Below are 23,823 nucleotides of genomic sequence, written 5' to 3' on the forward strand. Positions count from 1 at the left end.
TTGCAGCTGTCGTCACGGACTGCTCAGATTTTAGTGACCAATTTCAGTCGTGAATACCAGCACTTCGCCCCACGAACTGCCATTGCCTATTTGGAGCCAGTCAGTGACTTTCCCGCTTGTTTAACTGTAGGACACACTGATGAAGATTCTAACTGTGACGTACCAGCCAACAACAATATTGATGTGAATTCTAAATTATCAGTTGAACAACAGGCTAGCATTTGGAGCCTTTTACAGTCTTTTGCGGACTGTTTCGCTTCAACATCGAAGGTCAACCAAACGCCTATTGCGAAACACAGAATTATTACAAATCCGAATGAAAGACCTGTGCGCCAACGTGCCTACCGTGTTTCTCGTAAAGAGCAAGACGCCATTCGAAATCAAGTCCAACAAATGCTTACCGACGATATCATACAGCCCTCCACCAGTCCATGGGCGTCACCTGTGGTTCTGGTGAAAAAGAAAGACGGCACACTGCGTTTTTGCGTTGACTATCGCAAGCTTAACAACGTTACGAAGAAGGACGTTTATCCCCTTCCCCGCATCGACGACTCTTTGGACCGCCTTCGACATGCTCGATACTTCTCATCGATGGACCTTCGCAGCGGCTACTGGCAAATAGAGGTTGATGAGCGTGACCGTGAGAAAACCGCATTTATTACGCCTGACGGACTCTACGAATTCAAGGTCCTTCCTTTCGGATTGTGCTCTGCGCCTGCTACTTTTCAGCGCATGATGGACACGGTTCTATCAGGTCTGAAGTGGCAGTCATGCCTTGTCTATTTAGACGATATCGTTGTGTTCTCAGAAACTTTTGAGCAGCACATCCAGCGTTTACAAGCAGTTCTTGCCGCAATTCGTACTGCTGGTCTGTCTTTAAAGCCTGAAAAATGCCATTTCGGGTATGACGAACTCAAATTTTTAGGCCACGTCATCAGCTACGAGGGCATTCGACCAGACCCCGACAAAACCATTGCTGTTGCTTCGTTTCCAACACCTTCGAACAAACACGAACTCCGCCGTTTTCTAGGGCTTTGCGCATATTATCGACGCTTCGTGGCTAACTTTTCACGGATAGCCGAACCTTTGCAATGGTTGACTAAGGATAATGTTCCGTTTGTCTGGGAGCAGGACCAACAGGAAGCCTTCTGTGAACTCCGGAAACTTCTGCACACACCTCCTGTTCTAGGACACTTTGACGAAGACAGTGACACCGAGTTGCACACGGATGCCAGCAACGTTGGCCTTGGTGCCGTCCTCGTCCAGTGGCAGGATGGAGCCGAACGCGTGATTGCATACGCAAGCCGCACTTTGTCTCCAGCTGAAAGGAACTATTCCACTACGGAAAAGGAATGCTTGGCTGTGGTGTGGGCAATTACTAAGTTCCGACCATATTTGTACGGCCGATCGTTTCGAGTTGTGACAGATCACCATTCATTGTGCTGGCTCGCCAATCTGAAGGATCCATCTGGCCGTCTTGCACGCTGGAGTCTTCGCTTGCAAGAATACGATATGACGATAGTATTCAAGTCCGGGCGTATACACACCGACGCCGACTGCCTGTCACGTGCTCCACTTCCACCGTCGCCAAACGACTTTGATGAAGAGGACGCATTTCTGTCCATTATCACAGCATCAGACATCAGCAAGCAACAGCGCGATGATTCAGAACTCCGGCCGCTCATCGACTACCTTGAGAACCGTCTACCAGAGCCGCCTCGTATGTTTATGCGCAAGTAATCCTCCTTTTTTCTCCGCGATGGCGTGCTCTACAAATTAGGTTTTCACTCGACCGCAACCGCCTGCCTCCTTGTAGTGCCGTCTTCACTACGTGACGACATCCTGCGGGCCTCTCACGACGAGCCATCTTCGGGCCACTTGGGCTTCGCACGGACGTTTTCACGCATACGCCAAAAGTACTTCTGGCCTAACCTTCGCCGTGACGTAAAGCAATACGTGAAGACATGCCGCGACTGCCAGAGACGCAAGACACCACCCGTGCGTCCTGCTGGACTTCTCCATCCCGTGGGTCCTCCGAGGATCCCTTTTCAGCAGGTTGGCATAGATTTGCTTGGACCATTCCCCACGTCGAGGGCTGGTAACCGCTGGATTGCTGTTGCCACAGACTACCTTACACGATACATTGAAACCAGAGCTCTCCCACTAGGCACCGCTAATGATATTGCGACCTTCTTTGTACATGGTATCGTACTCCGCCACGGTGCCCCTAGAGTGGTTATAACCGACCGGGGCACAGCATTTACAGCGAAGCTCACAGACGATATCATGCTTCTCAGTGGTACAGTTCACCGCAAAGCCACTGCTTACCATCCCCAGACGAATGGGCTCACAGAAAGGCTAAACAAAACGATCGCTGATATGATTTCCATGTATGTTGACGTCGACCACAAGAACTGGGACGACGTTCTCCCATATGTTACGTTTGCATACAATACTGCCGTTCAAGAAACTACCGGCTTCACCCCTTTTCGCTTGGTGCACGGCCGGGAAGCTGTCACAACGTTGGACGCAATGCTTCTACCCACCTGCTGTTCTAATGTTGTCACTGATGCTGCCGAATTTGCTCGATGCGCCGAAGAGGCGCGCCAGCTCGCACGAATGCGTATCCGCTACCAACAACAAAATGACGCCGACCGCTACAATCTTCGTCACCGCGACGTCACTTATCAACCCGGTGACAAAGTATGGGTGTGGACACCGATCCGCCAGCGTGGTCGGTCGGAGAAGCTTTTGCGCCGCTACTTTGGACCTTACAGGATCGTTCAACGACTCGGCGACGTCACATACGAAGTGATTCCCGAAGGAGAAGGCACCACGCACCGTCGCCGACGCCCACCCCTGTCCGATGTCGTTCACGTCTCTCGACTGAAGTTATACAACAGCCGCTGAACGCAAAGCTCAGCACCTCTCTCACCATCTGCGTCTCTCTTAACAGTATCCCCGTGGCAATCTCCAGTGCATCAATGTTCCGCATCGAGACGATGCTCCTAGGGAGGGGGGTAATGCCACGACCTCGACACAGCTGACAGCTGACGGTGCAATTCGGTGCCACATGCTAGGCATGTTGGGTGGCTCGGAGAAGAGAACGACGAAGGTGCCAGGACAGCGATCAATAAAGAGATCTCCAGCGTCGACCGAAGTCCTTTGTGGCTTTGTCTGTGACAATATATATATATATATATATATATATATATATATATATATATATATATATATATATATATATATATGTATATTGTAACGAATTAGGGTAGCCTGCCTGCGCCAAAGCACCATCGCTACCGGTATGAGCTCTTGGTTGCTGTCCTTGCCGAACGCTTCTGACTGCTACCCATTCGCCTGCCCCGTTGCTAATAAAGCACTTAGCAAGTGGTGGAGGTGCTAGGTTTAGACCACCCTGGAACTTCAGAGCCGCACTCTACCCCCCATCATGCCCGACGACGAACGCACTTCTCCAACTCCTCCAACGACGCCGGCCACCTTGGTTTGTGCCGGTGCCATGCGCCAGCGAGATCCCCTATCTTATCTGCCAGAGATGACGAAGGCGTTGAAGATTGGATCTCCTCTTAGGAGCGAGTGAGTGCCCATAACCAGTAGGGCGACCTTACCAAGTTGAGAAACGTCGCCTTCTATCTTACGGACGTTGCGAAATTATGGTTTCTAAAGCATGAAGCCGACCTCACTTCGTGGTTGGTCTGACCAGCTTTACTCAAGTTTTCGGTCGGCGAGTAGTACGAAAGCTTCGCGCAGAACAACGTTTGCGCAGAACAACGTTTGCGCACACGATCCCAAGAGGCCGGAGAGAAGTTCACGAGCTACATTCAGGACGTTGTTCCCCTTTGCAAACGGGTGAACGCGCCGATGTGAGAGTAGGAGAAGATCAAACATATAATGAAGGGTATTAAGGACCACCCGTTTCAAATGTTATTGCCGAAGGGTCCTCAAATCGCCGCTGAAGTGAGAGAATTGTGCCAGCATTAAGACGACTTGCGCAGGCAAAGGCTTCACACCCGACGTCCCACTCCGCCCGCCGACTCTCTGTCAAGCCTTGGAGTCGACGACCACCATGCTGACCTGTTCATAAAAATTCAGGAATTCGTTCGCTTGGAGGTCGCCGGCCAGCTATCTTTGATATTATCTGTCCCGGAACTACCCCACGCTTTGCCTCCTACGATCCGCGACTTCATTCAAGAGCAAGTGTCTCAATCCGTTCCTCCAGCCTCTCAGCAGACACCAGTCACTGCACCTCTCGCTTACGCTGAAGGAGTTTCGCGATCTCGTCCACAAACACTCTTGTCGCCCTCTATGCATCGACCGCCAACATTTTTGCCGCCATCTATGCCGCTTCAGAACCGACAGCATTTTGCTCATACGCCGCTACCCGACCGACAGCATTTTCCGACTCTTCAACGACGACTCGGACCTTACCCCCACCAGTGGCGCACCTTCGATGACCACCCAATATGTTTTGCTTGTGGTAGTGCTGGTCACGTGGCGCGCCATTGCCGTCATTCTATGCTTCATCTTCGGAACATCCGGCGAGCGCCACCTTTCCCAGCTCCGTTTTTGTCTTCGCATTCCAGTCGTCCTACCTCTTCCTTTTCCCCTGACCACCCAACCGCCTCTACTCGCCGATCACCATCTCCCCGTCGTCGCTCGATTTCTCCGATGCGGCCCCGTTTCGTGTCCACCGAGCAGGAAAACTGATGGTCGCAGTTCCCGAGGCACGAACTGTGTCCACATCGCAATGCCGAAGTCCTCGTCCCTCTCCAGCCAACGTAATTAAAGTGTCTGTCGAAGGAATCGCCGTCCTGGCACTTGTAGATACAGGAGCCGCCGTATGCGTAATTTCCGCCGCTCTCTGCCGCACACTAGGAAAGGTTTTCACGCCTCTCTCTGACTTCTCCCTTCAAACCGCGAGCGCTCAAAATATAACGCCTCTCGCTGCCTTCAAGGTCAATTCAAGGTCAACTGTATACTGTCGAATTTGTCGTGCTGCCTCCGTGTTCGCATGACATAATATTAGGCCGGGACTTCCTTGCAAACAATACCGCTGTTATTGACTGTTGTCATGCCGAACTCGAACTTTCTGCACTTCCCGACGTTGAGCCTATCGACAACGACAATTCTTGTGCTAAACTGTTTGTGCCCGAAGACAATGCCGTCCCTGTACGCTCTTCCCTACTTGTGCCTGTGTCGTGCGCCGCTATTTCTGATGACACAGTTCTCTTTACGCCCTCTGAGGTGTTCATTCGCCGGCGATGTACTCCGCTGCCCTTTGCTCTCCTTGCTCTTCGCAGTGGCGTCACGAAAATGGTCGTCGACAATCCCACGGCCTGCCCTTTACCTTTATTTCACGGTGAATGCCGAGGCCTCGTTCAACCAGTCGACACATTTTGCATCTTTGATGATCCTGCCGTTTTTACTTCTGCGGACCTTGGCGCATTTATTTGTGACCCTGCAGTTGATCAGTCACTCCTCGACGCTTTCCACTGCTCCATCGACGATGGAACGTCATGTTTAGAACGAAGCCAGCTTATCGCTCTCCTGCAGAAGTTCAGCGCTTCTTTCGACAGCCATGCTTCCGGCTTCGGCCGCACATCGACCATTTTTTCACCAGATAGATACCGGCAGTCATGCGCCTATATGGCAGCGCCCTTACTCAGTATTCGCCTCTGAGTGCCATGTCATTGACCACCTGGTTGCTGACATGCTAAAGCGTGGCGTTGTGCAGCCTTACAACAGTTCCAGGGCATCACCGGTCGTTCTCATAAAGAAAAAGGATGGCTCTATTTAATTCTGCGTCGCCTACCGACGTCTGAAAAAGATAACGCGCAAGGGCGTTCACCCGTTACCAGGCATAGACGACGCCTTCGACTGTTTGCAGGGAGCGCAGTTCTTTTCTTTGCTGGATTTATGCTCCAGATACTGGCAGGTTCCTTTGGCACCATCTGATCGACCTAAAACAACATTTGTAACACCTGACGGATTATACGAATTCATCGTAATGCCTTTCGGCCCGTGTAACGTTCCAGCCACTTTTGAGAGAATGATGGATAATATTTTACGCGGCCTCAAATGGAACACAGGTCTACGCTACCTGGATGACGTAGTTGTCTTTTCTGCTGATTTACGAACACATCTCAGCCGTCTCGACCACGTTCTGAAATGCCTTACTGACGCGGGTCTTCAACTTGACTGAAAAAAATTCGTTTCGGCGCCTGAAAGCTCACTATTGTTGGCCATGTTGTATCGCGAGACGTTGTCCTTCCAGATCCAGCCAAACTCCGCGCTGTCACCGACTTTCCATGCCAAAGAAGTTAAAGGAGCTTCAAAGTTTCCTGGGTTTATGCTCCTATTTCCGACGTTTCATTCGAAATTTTGCTTCCATATGTGCTCCCCTGACAGCGCTTTTGAGTGGCGACAAAGAACTTTCCGCTTGGTCGCACGCCTGTGATGACGCCTTCATGACATTACGCCACCTGCTAACCTCGCCACCTATCCTCCGCCACTTCGATCCTGCAGCCCCCACAGAGGTCCACACCGATGCCAGCGGCGTCGGACTCAGCGCCTTACTCGCGCAACGAAAAGCGGGGTTCGATGAATATGTCGTTGCCTGTGCGAGCCCAACTCTAACAAAAGCCGAGGCTAATTACACTGTTACAGATAAAGGGAGTTTAGCCATTATTTGTGCCCTTGGAAACTTTCGTCCTTATTTGTAAGGTCACCCTTTCGATGTCGTCACTGACCATCACGGCCTTTGTTGGCTGTGTACTCTTAAAGACCCATCTGGCCGACTTGCTCACTGGGTCCTTAAGCTACAGGAGTGCGACATCCGCGTTCTCTACTGTTCCGGCCGCAAACACACGGACGCTGACGCCCTTTCTCGCTCACCAGTCCCCGTTGACTGCGCTTGCCTATTCGTGAAAGATAAGAAAAGCTGCTAAGAAAAACCTCATTATTCCCCATTTTGTGGATAGTCAGTACCTCATAGCCGAAAATCAACATTGCATACCAATCACTACACATAAGCAAAATGCACATGTTTTTTTTTATTTTTTCATAGTTTTCAGAAATGCCACACTGCTTTCTGACATTATGAAATGGTGAAAGTACATAATTCACTGATTTTTCAGTATGCAATAAAACATGAAACTCCTAGCTCGATGTAAGATCTGGCGCCATTGAAATTTTGCCAGTGGCATAGAACTTCGCCCCTTCTATAAGAAGCGAGTGTACTGCTCCTCTCCAAGAGATATTGTGGCAAAATCTGGTTTTAGCGCATACCGATACTTTTTTCTCTGATGCTGCGTTGTGGGAGTTAAATGATTATTTTCGCGTTAAACAAGCTTCGAGTTAAATTTGGCTTTGAATTCTAGTGAACTCGTTACTTTCAACAGAAAAGCCAGAAACCCACGCAAATCCACACATTACAACGAGGAAAGTGCGTAACACACCAGAAAACTGTTCAAAATAAAGCCGCAGTTCGACAAACTTAACCTACGAAATGAAATGAATTAATTTTACAAAGTCCCCTATGGTGATAAAAATAGGAAGATTTCATGTTTAGAATGCTCCACGCGAATTACTGGCGGCGCGATAAAACGTAAGCCCTAGTGAATATCCGCACGTGACATTTCAAAGAAAGGACAGTTGGCTACGAAAGCGAAAAATATTGCCAGCAGTAATGCAATTTGAGGTAACCGAACCGGAACTGCGCCTGCCGATATAGGTAGTTCACATGCCAAAACATCAATGCGCCTGTCTTCGTTATTACTACACGAACAGACATTTGATCGCACAGATTCGTTATCTGCTGGCTCGTAATAATGCAATGGCGGGAATTAAGCATTTGGTAGTATGGTACGCAAAATCAACCTACCGTTATCAACAGTGGCTCGCAGCTGTACAGGAGACACACTCCAGGGCCCGACGAAGCAGCGCACATGGCGGCTCACCGCTGCTTATTGTCGCGCTGCGGTCACTCTGGCCCGAGTTGTCGAAGTTCCACTAGGTTCTCGCAATTTTCGGCAACATCGGCGCAACTGAACATCATTGAGATCGCTGAGAGCGTAGATCGACGCGGCAGGACGCCTTCAAAACACGAACACAGTCGGACACCGTCACTGGTACAACGTAATGACGATAATTGCCATCAAAATGAATCGCCTCGTCCGCCGGCTCGCGCCATATTGTTGCTTCTTCGCGGCCGGCACAGTCTTTCCTGGTGCTACGCCATCAAAGCTATACGCACAGAGGCGACGACTTCGTTCATAGTCAATAGGCTCTCTACTTTTGCCTTTCCTTTTCCTCTCTCTCTTCGCAACTTCTCCCTCATCACTCCTTGGACCTTTCACATTGTAACCCTCTCCCAACGCTTGTGCGCGCTTTTTGGGTGCAAAATTTGCGGGGCTGCATATAAACATTGCATTTTACTGATTGGCCGCATACAGACATGAGCATCGAATCGGCCGCGTTTTGTCACGCATGACCTCGCTTGAAAGAACGCTTATATACGATGATCTGCGATGAACCGAGAACATACCGCTTATGCGGAGGACGCTATGCAGGACATGACTAAGAATGTACTTTAACCACCTCGACCGCAAACCGCTGTAGGAGAATATCTTGGGAACTTGGCCAAAGCACTACTGGGTGCACAAGGTCGCAATACACCAATTGTGCTTGTTAAAAGCGACTGCGCTGTCTGTACGAATGCTTGTGACTGTTAACGGTCATAATTCTTCCGAGGCTGCGCACTCTTACTACCTCTTCATTCTTTTTGTCTTTTTCGTTATCTCTGTTGAACTTGAGTTTGTTGAACTTGCTGGCCAAACAGTACTCTCAGGAGCGACTAAGGGATGTTTTATCACACTGTTTATCATTGTTTTATACAACTCTGATGAGAAAATATGGATGATGCTATAAATTGTATATCTCATATGCTTGCCCTTCTTTCTTCCTTTTTTCCTGTTTTTGCAAAAGATCATACGCAATAGGAATAAGTTGATTGTGCGCTATGTGTTTGCCATGCTCATTGCTGTTTACATAGGTCCATTATCCTTTACACTTACTGAGTACTTTTTTGTAGTGTATGTAAATGCCCGTGCAAAAAATGTCTACAGACCCTACTAACCCATCCCTGTAAAAATCCCTGATGCGATTGACAGGATCACAAATTGCAAAAAAATATCTTTGTTTTACATTTATTACGTAGCTTTAGGAGCCTCAAAGGGGAAGAATCATCGACGGTTAGCATACTCGCAAATGCGAAATTTTAGCGCATTTTTATGCGTGGTTTGTATTGTATACGTGGTTTGATTTACTGATGTACTGAGGCATCGCGCCGATCACCGCGCTGACTGGAAGAGCCCCGATGTGCGGCGGTATATATAGCCGAGGCACACGGTTGCCGCTTCTCGTCAGCGCACCTTATGCAAACGCAATCTTTACGGGGAAAGGCTTCCAGCGAAAGCTATGAGCGAAGGCGTGCTTTCTGGTTCTTGAATTTTTTCTCCTCCAGGACGGCCGGTGCCGGGTGTGCGCGGAGCTGATCACCATGTTGTGCTGCTTCAAAGTGACTTTCTTCACATTCCTCCTCGCGCTCTCTCCTCTCTCGCCGTATTTCGCTCCCTGCACTCGCTCTTACGCCTCCGATGCTCAAGCTGCGCTCTAAAGAGATCGCGATGTGGGAGAGGTAGAGAGAGGATACGGCAGCTTAGAACAGAATATATATATATATATGTATACACACATACATAAGTTCACGAGGGTAATTGCAGCGAAGAAGGGGGACGCTACAGTGGGCCTTCCTCTCGAGGAGATTCTGGTGGGTCAACCAATAAAGTGGGTTTGCTCAGCGACCGCTAATTGTGCTAGGCGTCCGTGGCCTGCTCCAGCGGTGGGTCCGAAACGTCTGCAACTAATACACGCCTTCACAATATATATATATATATATATATATATATATATATATATATATATATATATATATATATATATATATATATATATATATATATATATATATATATATATATATATATATATATATATATATAGGACGAGCGACGTACCCAGAAAACGCGCTAAGAGGAAAGCCCACCATAGCGTCCTTCTGCTTCGCTACAACTGCCCCCGTGAAAGAAAAGGGGTCCGTACGTCGACCTAACAGCCTCTCACTATAAGTGGATTATAGTACGGCTTGAGGCGCTGACGTTGACAATGTCTCGTCCACGAATGCACTTGTCCGAAGGCGGTTCAACGGGTTCGACCACGTAGTTGATGGGGGAGGTGCATTCGAAGATACGGCAGGGCCCTTCATACTTGTTTAGTAGTTGTGAATACAGAAGAGGTGCAGAGGAAGGAACCGACATCTACACAATCACTCCAACTCCATCAAGGAATGGGGTGCATGCTACCGCAACGACAGTGGTCACAAAAATCCCCTTCTTGACGCAGGTTTTCGTCCTGTGGTTCGTTTGTGCGCTTCAGCTCGGCTTCACGGCAGCCACCTGTTCCTGGCTTATCACAAAAGCGTACCCGCCCAGATTCTGCCCATGGTGCGGAACAATTCTTCGTAGTCACCTCATAAAAGCCGTTCCTTGCGACATAAATTCAGCTTTTTCATCTGGCAACATCGAGCAACTATGTGCGAGGGACAGCCCCATTAACTACATATTCACCACCAGACCAGGGCGAGTTGGGGCATGCCATTGCAACGACAGTGGTCACGAAGATCCCCTTCTTGACGCAGGTCAGTTATTTTCCGAACGCGGTGTGTGTCAGCTCTGGAAAGCGCTGCTTTCTTGCGGTGTCGTGCCCCCCTTGTGTTATTGGAAATTTTGGTGGGCTGTTGTTTGGAATGTTAACTCGCTGCATCAAAGCTCAAACAAATCCCCAAATGAAGTTTCACTGCCGCCCATTGAAACTATTCCAAGGACTATATCTCATATAGAAACATCGCTAAGTTGCGTTCTCCCTGAAATTTCTTTAATCTGAGCATCACAGAATAGCATCGAGACCCTAGTGAGCAGCCTTTCGGCTCGTGCATAAGCCCTGGAGAATGTTTTCCAGTTGACTGAGTCAAACGAAATAGGTTTCATGGCGGACGTGAATGGTAGCCTTGCAAATCTTTCGACTGAAATCAAAGTTCTCAAGAAAAATGCAATTGTGCAGAAAAATCGAATTCAAAAAAGAAAACGCGAGGTTTGGCTTCAGTCGCAGACAAAAGTAGTATTAGTCTGCTCCAAAAAACTCGGTTTATCCTTAAGCACAGAAGACTTGGAGCATGCACACCAGTTTTATCGCTACCAGTGAGACAAAACTAGGCCTAATATTGTAAACAATGCAAGATTAAAAGATAAGTCAAGAATTCTTACAGTGGCTTCTGAGTTCCAAGGCTCGAATTTTTCGATTCGCGAGGACTACTCAGCCAGAGTTCGACAGGCGCGAAGGAAACTATCTTCATGATCAACAGAGCTGTAGAACATTTAAACTTCGCTTTTACAGGTTGCTGCTTGATGGCAAGGAATTCGTGGAGAATGTTGAGTCTGATTGTACAGTTAACTGAGGGCATAGCAGTCACTGCGTTCCATGCATGCGCTTGCCTCTTCTACCACCCAGATCTACCTCACCCCGATCAGTGTTGTTGTTTATCAAAATATGTCCATCTTGCTCCCATTCGTGCGTAGTTATCTGCCAAGAAAGATGCCATATAATCTAGTTTGAAAGATAACAATAGTGACATCGCCATACCTACATCATCTTTTCTGCATCCAGATATTGATGACGACGAGCTACTACATCATTCGTATTTTACCAATTACAGATACTGCAGACCCTATGCAGTACCAAGCAAGAGTTATACATCAGTGAGTACGAAACAGTACAACGCATAAAAAATTTATCAAAACAAACGCAACCACTGTAGAAAAGCTAACGCTCTAGAGATAGCAGTAACACAGCAAAGAAACGAGAGAAAAAAACACTCAACTAGACGTAAATGTTAAATATTAAAACTCGAGAAACGGCGTTGTCTCTGTTTCCTTTAGAAATGAATGAAGTGTCATACAATTCACTAAAATGCTCGGTGATTAATAAAGTGAAAATCAGATATCCACCTAATCGCAGCAATTGCTATAATGGAAACCACCCATACGGGTTTCCTTGAAAGAAAAGCCTCGCAGTGGAAGAAAAATTCGTCCTCGTCCGAGAATCTAACCCTTGACCACCACCATTCCGAGGCAGCTGCTCTACCATCCACGCTAACCAGGCGACTGGCAGATGGCAGGGCGAAGTCGTATTTTTCAATTCTAAGCAAGGACAACCCATCCACGTAATAGTCCTGCGGAAACCAGGAAGGTGGAAAGACGTTATTAATAAAGGGATGAAGACCTGGACCTAACCAGATTGACGACACAAGCGGGTACATGTATCGGACCAAGAAATAATATTTCCACGTGCCTCACGAGCTCAAAAGAAACCAAACAAACATGGTGCAGCGGATTCACTTTGGTGTGAGCATTCACCAGTCATTATAGACACCTGATAGGTTGCAGTGATACTAGCACAAACTGTGAATACTGTAAGATACCAGAAATACTTGATTATATCCTTTGCGTTTGTCCCGCGTGCGTGCAAGAACGACAGCAACTGCTCTGTCCCATTGCCAGCATCGATAAAAGTCCGATATCAGACGAGTTTCTTTTATGTCCTTGGCCTAATGCAAACAGTGCGTCCCTGACAACAGGTGCCGCTATAAACTTTCTTCAAGCCACTGGGCAGGACGCATTGCATTAGAGATGCCGCGACGCTGTGAATTTGTATTTAGGCATCTCTTTCTGATATCATCATTACCTTCCGTCAGCCCTTTTCTTCCCCGTCAATTTTTCCCCGGGGTAGGGCAGCAGGCCAGAGCAACTTATAGCTCAGGCCGACCCTTCTACCTTTCTGTAAATAAATACCTATCTCTGTCTCTTCCTGCTTTCGCCATCATCACTGCACCGTGCATGCCAGTTGCATGCACATCACGGCCGCACGCAAACGATGGTCTTGTGGCGTTACGACGCATCATTCTCCAACCATTATTAAAGCTGCAACTTCGCAGGTGGTATCTCTGCCACTATCTCTGGTCTCCGCTCCGGCCTTCTATGATCGACCTCTCATATCTAGGAAACATTCAAGCGCGCTTTCCCATGACAAAATTTTTTCTGTCATTCCAGCAAAAGGCTTTTATGATCAGCCTGGACTTCGATACGTCAAGTGTGGGAAAGATTCAAGTGTCCCTTCCCATGTTGAGGCGATTTTCCTCATCATCGAAAATGCTGTTATGATCAGCCTGGATTTCGACTTGTTAATTGTTGGAAATATTTCAGCGGGCTTTCAGATGTCGAGATAATTGCACTCTTTGCCGAAATAGCGTCACCCCTCTACGCCCTAAGGAGACACATAGGGAAGGACCCAAAGTGGAAGACAGGAACGGGTAGAGATCATGGACTTCACAACTTGACAAAGGCACTCACATTTCCACAAGTTCCACAAGCTTTCAAAAAAAAATAGAAAACATCGACAAACACAAGACCGCGAGGGATTATTTAAGGCCATCTTGGCCCACGTGCTAGGTAGAACGTTGGAAACATGAATAGAGCCACAATTTTATACCAGCGAATGAATAAACTCTTGCATAAATTTTTTTCATCATCACCAAGCCCGCCTTATTCAACGCCTCCTGATTATTGCGGTGAAGAGCCACCTGACCTGATCCATATCGTATGAGCTGGGTGGCAGCAATAGGATACCCCACCCTTCTTCCTGGCATGAGCAGAACGGTGAGCGCTTCACTTTATTTGAGAGTTTCCCACGTTTTATCTCGTGTCTTTTCTGTAGTTCAAATTAGATTCTGTACATGCAGGCTCCCTCTGAAAGTTTCCTCTAGTCACCGTAGAGTAAGGAAGTCTTCGTTCGGGATTGTCCATGAATTTGGGCGAAATGAGAATGCTAGAGCTGTTATCACTTTGTGAAGAACTGGAAACGAAGGTCCGGAAAAGTCAGAGAAAGCCGAAACTTATTGAGGTGATTGAGAAGTGCAAGGACAAAATTTCAGAAGCATGGGGAAGAGGTAGAAAAGTGCGCTGAAAAAAGCTCACAGAACACTGCAGGAGAAAGGAAAAGAATTGAAAAACAGAAGCAAGAATCTGTGCAAAATACGGCAGAAGAAAATCAGAGACCTGATCGAAAAGAAACTGCAGAAAGGAAGGAACGAGTGGTAAAAAGAGTCCACAAACTAATGTTAAGGGAACTATATGTGCAGCGGGATCTGGCGAGGCATTCGGCAAATAACCTGTCAAAGATGTGAGACGTTCAGGTGAATCAGGAGTAAAAATAAGGGATCTCATGCCGTCGCACACGTTAAGCGATGATATGGAATCGCTTCTATTCACTTTTGAACGAACCTGCGAGAAAAACGGGTTGTCACTAGAAAGGTACCCACAACAGATTCTGACCGTTCTTCCTAGTGAAGCAACGGAAATTATTATAAGGCTAATGAGAGGCGATGCATATGAATATTATAAAGTAAAAACTGCCTAGAACTGTTTTTTTTTTCGTTAATGGCGACGACGACAACTTGGCGTTGACCTTATGTTCGCGACCTAGCAGTGAATGGAATGCCATACAAAAAACTTCCGGACTCAGCTGCGACAATCTAAGGACAAACCTGAGGATTTCACTGGGGAATGTACGTCAATCCGGCAAGTAGCCGCGGAGAAAAATCTTTGACTGCCCATAGCCAGCGTGAAAATTGACGAGTCACACTATTGCTGAATGAAGGGGCATTATTGTAAAATGTGTAGAAACATTATCTCTACTTGTTTTGAAATCGGTCGGAAATGCTGTTGAAGAATAAAGGGTTGAATTTCGGCGACGACACGGTCCAAGCTGTCTCACGTTCCAAGGCTCAGGAGATCGCGTCGGAGATAAAGCACAGCAACGAAGGGAAGAATAAGCCTAGTGACATACACACTCAGGAAGCACGGCAGATAGCTAGTGAAAGTGGTGGAAAAGCCGCTAGCGAGGAGGCGTACGCGTCAGTGAAAAGCAAGGGCTAGCCAACGAATTAGAGACTAATTTGGGGCTGCCATATTCGAAAAGCTCCTAAGACTTACTGAAGGTTGTTAAAGAACGAATCGCGGTGGAAGAATTCAGCAATCACGCGGCGAATGTAGAAAGAGTGACTATTCCGGAGGACGTTCCTTGGGGAGACGAGGCTTGACTAAGCAGCCCCAAAAGCCCAGGAGGTGCGGGAAACTCCCTGGTACCTCCGCATTTTACCGATGTTCCGGAATCACAAAAGGAAAGCAGAATGCCATGGCACTCAAGCAGGGCAGGAACCCGATGCTGGGGAAATTCAAAAGCACATTCGGTGACCACCAGGAATGGCAAAACTTTTTCAGACGGCGAAAATTAAAGCAAGCTGAGTATTCGGCCCAGCGACAAATTGAGGAAGACGCCACATCGCAGCGCGTTAGATAAGGAAACAGGCCATTGCGCAGAACTTCAAAAAGTTCATTGTGGTGCTTTAGAAAATGGAGGCTACGCCTCAAACAAAACAGGGCCCGTCTCGGTGAATCGGGGGCTAGGAGTTACGGAGTTACCATCTGTCGGAAGCGCCTGCCTTGCGTAGTTTAATGGATCCCGCGGTGCGCTCCTGATAGGTTTCGCTTACGGCGCTCAATAAAAACACCACGTGGCAGCCCTCCTGAAAATTTATGTAGGTACTTTCAAAACGAGGGGAGTTTTTGACTGTTGACATAATAATCATGGGCAAACCTGAAAGCACAGAAAAGTTTACAGACGCTATTTCCTTACCAAATACGTACAGTAAACACCACTACGCGCAGTCGCCGTAATGGAGTCTCCCTAACCGGCTTCTTGCGTGAAAGGTAGGCAAACGCCGAAATTAAACCTTGTGAAGTATGTTCCTATAGTGGGTTGTCTGTGTAAACAAATGGTGCACACGAAAATGCAGCCTCATTGCAGCGATCGCACGGATTCGCAGCGACCGACTGCGCGTCTTCATGCATGTCCGCGCACAATGGTTTCCTTTCGTTGTGAGCACATTTTCGCATCGTGCCGTGGGCTTTAGGCCGCCGCATATGAGCATTTGGCAGCACACTAGCAACTACTGTTGCGAGGAGGCTATCAGAACTATTCAAACTGTTCCTCATAGAGACTTCAACGCCTATGGCGACTGTGATGAGCCGTCGAGCGATTCACCCTTTTTTGTCTTCTAAATTCTTGAACATTTTAATATTATTTCTTAAGTTGCGTCGCACTGTATGTTCACCGGTCTTCTCAGCATTCAATTTTCCTTTGCGTCTTTTTTAATGCAGTGCAATAATTCATAACCTAAACATGTCCATATGCCACGCCTTTCTTTAATTTGCGTCTTAGCGCTCCCTGTCCGTTCCAGTGAACTTGTCAGTATCTATCATCCACAAGTTCGTAGACCAAACTGTCATGACATTAGCCAGGGAGCGAGCGCGGGCGAGCGTCTCAGTGCGCGTTTTCTGCTACTCACCGAATGTCGCGCAGACCCGGTGCCATAGCAGAAATATTCCTCGCGACTGTGCTTACTTCATACCCGAATTGTAGCGGATGGCTGTCTGCCGGTTCTAAGTTTCGCCAGCCGAGCTTGACGCAGCTCCTTGCCCTGCGTCTACGTGTGAATAAATCTGACACCGGGCTCCATTGCGTACGTCCGGCACTGCGGCACCGCGCAGAAGCCTACCGTGCTGAATGCCTCCAAAGGCAGCCACTACCTATTATACTAGTTTCAGATGTTGGCAAGTTGACACCCAAGGCTGTAAAGCCTCACCATTTCGTTTTCAGCTCACTTCGGCGCTTCGGAAGCAGCCTACGCGGCCGCTGTGTCCCCGTGGTCCATCATGTCAAGTCACGCCGATGGTGGCGCCAGCTTTTCCAGTGGTGGAGCTCGGCCCCAATAGAGGTGTGACATAAATGTTCAACCTATCAGGGTAAGTCAGAGAGTTACTGCAGTAAAATGCGCAGTGAGAGTGAGGAGAAAGAGGGAATGGCTATTCTTCGCGTGTTTATGGCTTCCCCTGCAAGGGCAAGAAGGCCAGCCTTGGGCACAGAAAGCTGCAAGTGATGGCAGAGGGTAGCGTAGGTCTGGCACCCTTCGTCGCCCTCAGCGAGGCCCAAAGGCTATCACACTGAGGCCCAGTCGAATGTGAAATAAGAGGCCGTAATTGCCTAAATGAGGATATCCATCATTTTCTTGTTTGTACATTTTTTTGTTTGTGAGTTATTAAGAACTCATTTCAATTTCAATGGTATCGCGTTTTGCTCAGAGGTCCTTCGTATTGTTTGTTAGTAATAAAAGTGCGCAACCAGTATTGTGGCAATTTCGACTCGTGGTCCCACTGATTTTTTTTTTTTGCAGATAAGCATTGACATTGGGGGTCTGTAGAAACAAAACGTTTTGTAAAAGGGCTTCTGGTTGGGCAAGTTGGCGTTTGCTTATTAGCATAATGTGGCGCGAAGGCACAAACGCACAATTTCAAAGAAGAGACATGAAACAGTATGAGCCTTGGAATAGAAGATGAAGACCCGCAAGAACATGGCTACAGGAGAAGAGGAGAATGAAGTGAGCATAAAGGTAGACAAGATTGACGCCAGTTCCACAACAATGCTTTTTGTCTATTGTGTCCTTTAACTAGGAAGGCCACATAAATTTGGCGCAGCCGACAGCTGACTCCAACATCTGGTTAATATTTTTCCTTGATGAGACCTCCGCAGAGCACATCATCTTTTCGTGATACCAAGCTCGAGATGAACCAGTAGTGGAATTACCTCGCGAACTCGAACTCGGCAGAACTCGTGAACCTGGTTTTAGAGAAGGCTTCCATGGAAACTGCTGAACTACGTCGGAAGGATGGTGCGAAAGTGAACTTGCGCATGGCGATCTTCCACGAATTAGTTCTTCAACCGATGCGTCAAAGGGACTCTGGATTACGGTCTTAAACAGAAGAGGTGATCCTTGTTTTGAAAGCTCTTCAGCTGCACTAAGAACACATTGCAAAAAAAAAAACAATTGGTGACATCGCTTATAAGCTTTCTAAATGCATAGAAGCCGGTGACTGAACTTGTAGAACCCGGTGCGTTCGACGGCATGTCTTCAAGTCACGAAAGTTTGTTTCAATTTTATGAATATGCCACTAGGAAGAACAACTGGCGCTCTAATGTGGACAGAATCACTAACATGCGTGATTACTTAAGAGGCATTGCATGGAAGTGGTACGATCTGCAATTATTGAAGAAGCTGGCAACTCTTGGAACCAGTGGACAGAAAAATTCTTAACGACATTCCGAAGCAACCCAGTCCGTAGATGGGACGCCACGCTTAATTTCAAATTCAAGCAGGGCTCCCTCGTCGACTAGTTCTTTGCAAAACGCCGCCTTTTAAAGTTAGCCGAACCTATGCTTCCTTCTGCCGTAGTAGCACTAATAATGCTTGGACTGCATGCAGAAGTCCTGATGCAAGTGCAAGTACAATCACCTAAAACTAGATACAGGTTCCTGGAGCGCCTTTCAGGACAAACCATCTACTTCAGAACAAAATAAAACCGCTAACTCAAGCAGACGCTTCAGGTGCACCGGCGCGCATTGGTTAAGCCGTAATCAGCGAGAACCGAGCCTCCTTGCAGGAAGCACAGAGAACTTGGGTTGGCGCGCTACCAGAGGTTGGGTGAATAACGGTGACAACGACCCTGTTCCCCTACGTTTGGATGCTCAAAAGTTTCCGGTGACAAAAAACTAATAAACAAAGGTGATCAGTCCAGCTCGATGACTACAACTTAGACTGTTTATTTCACTTGCTATAGCCTACTTCACATTCCTGTAAAAGTTGGAAACAGACGTATGATCACTTGGTTTGGCAGCGGTGCTTCTGTGTCTCTAATAAATACCAAGATTGTAGATGCAAGTCCCCTGCATAGCGTAAGAGTACTACGGGTGCAAGTAACATTGCACTATCAGCGGGCCTCAGTAAACATCGAGTTCCCAGGTCATGAAATAGAGAGTGAAGTACTGGTGATAGAGTGGGTGACGTACGACTTTCTGCTATCCAGACCAGATATAAAGAAACTAAACAATCTACTTATACTGGGACGATGCGGTTTTGATGGAAGATGGAATTTTGAGACTGTGCATAGATTACAGCGTTCTCAATTGCCAGATAGAACTTATACCATTTCCCATGCCGAAGATAGAAACGATTATAGATGGGACAGGTGGATGCCGAAATTTTTCACGTATTGACTCGTGCAAAGGTTTCTGGCAGATCCCGCTAACCGAAGAAACCATAATGTACATTTGACGTAATAGTTCTGCGGAAACCCGCAAGGTGGACAGAAGTAATTATTGAGGGAAAATCAGATATCCACCCATTTGTAGCAATTGCTACAAAGGGAACCCCTATGGGTTCCTCGAAAGAAAATTCTGAGAGTTGAAGAAAAATTCGTCCTGGTCTGGGACTCGACCCCGGGACCACCGCCTTTCCGGGAAAGCCGCTCTACCATATGAGCTAACCAGGCGGCTAGCAGATGGCAGTGCGAAGCTGAATATGTCGAGAACACGAAGCAAAGGCAATAGCTTGACGTAATAGTATTGCGGGAACCCGTAAGGTGCAGAAAAGTAATTAATGAGGGAAATTCAGACATCCACCTGTTCGTAAAAATTGCTGCAAATGAAAGCCAAACGGCTTCCTCAAAAAAAAAAGCCTCACAGTTGAACAAAATTCGTCCTGGTCCGGGACTTGAACCCTGGACTTCCGCCTTTCCGGGGCAGCCGCTCTACCATCTGAGCTAACAAGGTGGCTAGGAGATGGCAGGGCGAAGTTGAGGCTAGAGTTTGACGTAATAGTTCTGCAGAAACCCCCAAGGTGGAGAGAAGTAATTACTGAGGGAAAATCAGACATCCACCCGTTTGTAGCATTTGCTACAAAGGAAACCAAATGACGCTGGTTCGGTCAGATGGAAGAGTGGCTGCCCCAGAAAGGCAATTGTCCCGGGTTCGAGTTCCGGACACGGATGCCAGCAACGTTGGCCTTGGTGCAGTCCTCGCACAGTGGCACGATGGAGCCGAACGCGTCATTGCGTACGCAAGACGCACTTTGTCTCCAGCGGAAGGTAACTATTCCACTACGGCGAAGGAATGCTTGGCCGCTGTGTGGGAAATTGCTAAGCCGCTGTGTGGGAAATCTGGCCGCCTTGCACGCTGGAGTCTTCGCTTGCAAGATTACGATATGACGATAGTGTTCAAGTCCGGGCGTGAACACATCGACGCCGACTGCCTGTCACATGCTCCACTTCAACCGTCGCTATGTGATTTTGATGTAGAGGACGCATTTATGTCCATTATCTGAGTAGCAGACATCAGCAAGCAACAGCGCGATGATTCAGAACTCCGGCCCCTCATCGACTGCCTTCAGAACCGTCTACCAGAGCCGCCTCGTATATCCATCCGCAAGTTATCCTCCTTTCTTCTCCGCGATGGCGTTCTCTACAAATTGGGTTTTCACTCTACCGCAACCGCCTGCCTCCTTATAGCGCCTTCTTCACTACGTGACGACATCCAGCGGGCCTCTCACGACGAGCCATCTTCGGGCCACTTGGGATTCGCATGGACGTTTTCACGCATACGCCAAAAATACTTCTGGCCTAAACTTCACCTTGACGTAAAACAATACGTGAAGACATGCCGCGACTGCCAGAGACGCAAGAAACCACCCATGCGTCCCGCTGGATTTCTCCATCCCGTGGAACCTTCAGAGGTCTCTTTTCAGCACATTGGCATAGATTTGCTTGGAGCATTCCCCACGCCGAGGGCTGGTAACCATTGGATTGCTGTTGCCACAGACTACCTTACACGTTACATTGAAACCCGACCTCTCCCACGAGGCACTGCTAATGATATTGCGACCTTCTCTGTACATGGTATCTTACTCCGCCACGGTGCCCCAAGAGCGGTTATAACCGACCGGGGCACAGCATTTACAGCGCAGCTCACAGAAGATATCATGCTTCTCAGTGGCACCGTTCACCGCAAAGCCAGTGCTTACCATCCCCTGGCGAATGGGCTCACAGAAAGACTATACAAAACGATCGCTGGTATGATTTCCATGTATGTTGACGTCGACCACATAAACTGGGATGACGTTCTCCCATATGTTACGTTTGCATATAATACTGCCGTTCAGGAAACTACCGGCTTCACCCCTTTTCGCTTGGTGCACGGACGGGAAGCTGTCACCACGTTGGACGCAATGCTCTTACCCACCTAGTGTTCGAATGTTGTCACTGATGCTGCCGAATTCACTCGATGCGTCGAAGAGGCGCGCCAGGTCGCACGAATGCGAATTCGCTACGAACAACACAACGACGCCAACCGATACAATCTTCGTAACCGTGATGTCACTTATCGACCCGGTGACAAAGTATGGGGGTGGACACCGATCCGCCAGCGTGGTTGGTCGGAGAAACTTTTGCGCCACTCCTTTGGATCTAATAGGATCGTTCAGCGGCTCGGCGACATCACATACGAAGTGATTCCTGAAGGAGAAGGCACCACTCGCCGTCCCTGATGCCCACGCCTGTCCGATGTCGTTCACGTCTCTAGATTGAAGTTATACCACTCCCGCTGAAGGCAAAGTTCCACACCTCTCTCACCATCTACGTCTCTCTTAACAGTATCCCCGTGGCAATCTCCAGTGCAACAATGTTCCGCATCGAGAAGATGCTTCTAGGGAGGGGAGTAATGCCACGACCTTGACACAGCTGACAGCCACTCGGCGCGATTCGGTGCCACATGCTAGGCTTGTTGCGTGGCTCCCAGAAGAAGAGAACGACGACGGGGTCAGGACAGCGCTATATAAAGAGATCCGTAGCGTCGACCGAAGTCTTTTGTGGCTTTGTCTGTGACAATATCGTTAACGACAAATTTAGGAAGCCCTTAGACATAAGCGTAACGCCACTCGTTCTAACAGAATCAAAGGCCGAATTTCGCATGCAGGTCCGCCAGAACACAAAATGCAGCCAATCTCTATTATCGGGTGTACATACATGCAATAGATCATAATTAGATAATGCCGACGCAACTCTGCTCGATTGCTGCTGAGTTTACGCAGTATCCGTACTGCGCGTGCTCCCTTTGAGGTAATATGTTCTATATGGTGAACTCCAATTAAGCTTTTCAGTGTACATTACTCCCAAATATTTAAGTAACTTAATCTGTGGAATACAGCCCTCTCGATAAAGAACCAAAATTTGCACAGGAAAACTTTGAGAGAAAACTAGGACGGCGCTCTTTCTTATATTTAGAGTTAAGTGCCATCAAAACACCTTTCTAGGTGGTTCATATGAGACTGTAGCGTTTGATACAAAGCATGTAAGTCTACTGATGCAGCAAAAAATGCAGTGTTGTCGGGGTATAAGTACACATGCGCATCCTGTTGCAAAGGTCCAGTACTCAGTAGAGTATTAAACTCCAAAGGCAGTAGGAGTGAGCCCTGTGGTAGACATCTTGGCTGCTGATCAACACAATCCATGTAGGAAGCAGTAAAATTCCCCAAAATTCTTAAGCGCACGTGCCAAAATATTTTGGCAGACCAGCATTGTGAAGCGCGTTTATTAGGTTTTCATGTCCTACGCTGTCATACGCCTTAGTCATGTCCAGAGTTATTAAGGCTGCATTTTTTTATGTCACATCGAGCTAGATCAATACGACTTTCGAGGTCAACATGGGCACACCAAATTGAGCACCTACGTCTGAAGCCAATTTAGCACGGGCTGATAAACATGTTTTCTATCAGCGAATCATCTCTGCCATCATGCAAGATTCTTTCGATGAGATTTACTAGGTTAGATGTAAGAGATATTGGCCAAAAATTATCTAATTCGTAATCGGCACCTTGCTTTTTAATTAATGGAATAACTTTTGCAAGACTCCGTTTCAGGGGAATCCATGAATTTTTATTGAATGATTTACCATGGTAAGGAACGCGTGTGATGATATCTGAAAAGTTTTTATTATAGCCGTAGTAAGGTTATCGGGGCCTGGCTCTTTATTAGGTAGCTGGCTTAACACATTTTCCAGCTCGAAAATCGTAACTTCTTCGAAGTCTTCATCATGAGATGGCGGCTTAGCGTGATTTGGAAAAGTCGACCTAATGTGACATTGTAGACATTTAGCAGTATGTTCCAGTAACTTGGTATATTCGCAGAGTGTTGGAACGACAGAGTCGACGTTTATTTGTGCCGGAAGGCCCTTTTTATTTCTCAGAAATCGAAAATTTGATTTTTTGTTGGTCGCCTTTGAACGAAATGCGATCTGCTCAGAATAAAAGTTGTCATTCGCATGTGCGACTGTTCTTTAAATGTTGCTGCCGCGAACTTATAGTCTCTCCAATTGCTGGGACACTGGTTATAAAGTAGTTTTTGCAACGCTGCTTTTCTTAGTCTGTAATGACGTGAGCACTCTGCGTTCCACCAAAGGTTAGAAGACCCGCTTTTAGTGAAGGGCACAGTCAATTCAGTTTTTATGAAATATTTTAAAATGGGCAATAAATTTATGTGTACTTCTTCGTTTTCTAATTCTTGATCCGATAAAGGAATGTTTAAGACATTCTTGACTGTGCTGAAATTAACAGTATTTAAATGCGTAGTAATTTGAAATATTGGGCATACAAGCTCAAAAATAATAGGAAGATGGTCACTGCTTGCG

The sequence above is a fragment of the Dermacentor albipictus genome, chromosome 6 (assembly GCF_038994185.2).
Source record: "Dermacentor albipictus isolate Rhodes 1998 colony chromosome 6, USDA_Dalb.pri_finalv2, whole genome shotgun sequence".
In the NCBI taxonomy this organism is placed as follows: Eukaryota; Metazoa; Arthropoda; class Arachnida; order Ixodida; family Ixodidae; genus Dermacentor; species Dermacentor albipictus.